Source organism: Schistocerca cancellata, chromosome 3, assembly GCF_023864275.1.
Source record: "Schistocerca cancellata isolate TAMUIC-IGC-003103 chromosome 3, iqSchCanc2.1, whole genome shotgun sequence".
In the NCBI taxonomy this organism is placed as follows: Eukaryota; Metazoa; Arthropoda; class Insecta; order Orthoptera; family Acrididae; genus Schistocerca; species Schistocerca cancellata.
Genome location: NC_064628.1, coordinates 636,227,330 through 636,227,932, shown reverse-complemented (window position 1 = coordinate 636,227,932; position 603 = coordinate 636,227,330). Strand labels below are relative to the sequence as shown.

The window sequence follows — 603 nt, the reverse complement described above, 5'->3', positions numbered from 1 at the left end:
TTGTGGTACAGCTGTCTGACTTTTCCCTGCCACGCTGCCACAGCTCAGCTCGGCGTGGTACTGGCTCTGCCACTTCGCTGATACGCGGGTTCTCTGGTGTGGTTTCAGCGAAATTTCCTTTTCTTTATGCAGCTGCCGTATGATGATAGCACTGCACCGTACCACAAATTCAAATATGAAGATGGCGTTGGTGACCGTGCAGCTCTCTAGAATGAAATTACAATTAAATCAATACTATTAGCTGCTGACACGCATTGAAATACATGAACAGGGACAGTTGGAAACGTGTACCCCGGCCGGGACTCGAACCCGGGATCTCCTGCTTATATGGCAGACGCTCTACCCATCTGAGTCACCGGGGGCACAGAGGATAGTGCGACTGCAGGGACTTATCGCCGGCACGCTCCCGTGAGACCCACATTCTCAACTTATAGTCCACACACTACATTCGTAGTGCCTCTGCCATTATACCCATTACTCGCGGCAGACAATCCACTGAGTCCCGTAAGAGTTCAGGCAAATTGCGTGCATTAGCACTGAAGGAGGTCATCAGCCGGCTAGCCTTAACGATATGAAGATGGCATCTGTTCTTTCGGACATGCT

General features: G+C 50.7%; 1 non-coding gene across 1 annotated transcript; it reads right to left on the bottom strand.

Annotated features, from left to right (window-relative positions):
• Positions 1-288: 288 nt before the first annotated feature.
• On the bottom strand, positions 289-363 carry Trnai-uau (transfer RNA isoleucine (anticodon UAU)). Its single transcript has one exon. It is a non-coding gene; the product is annotated as a tRNA-Ile (tRNA).
• Positions 364-603: the final 240 nt, after the last annotated feature.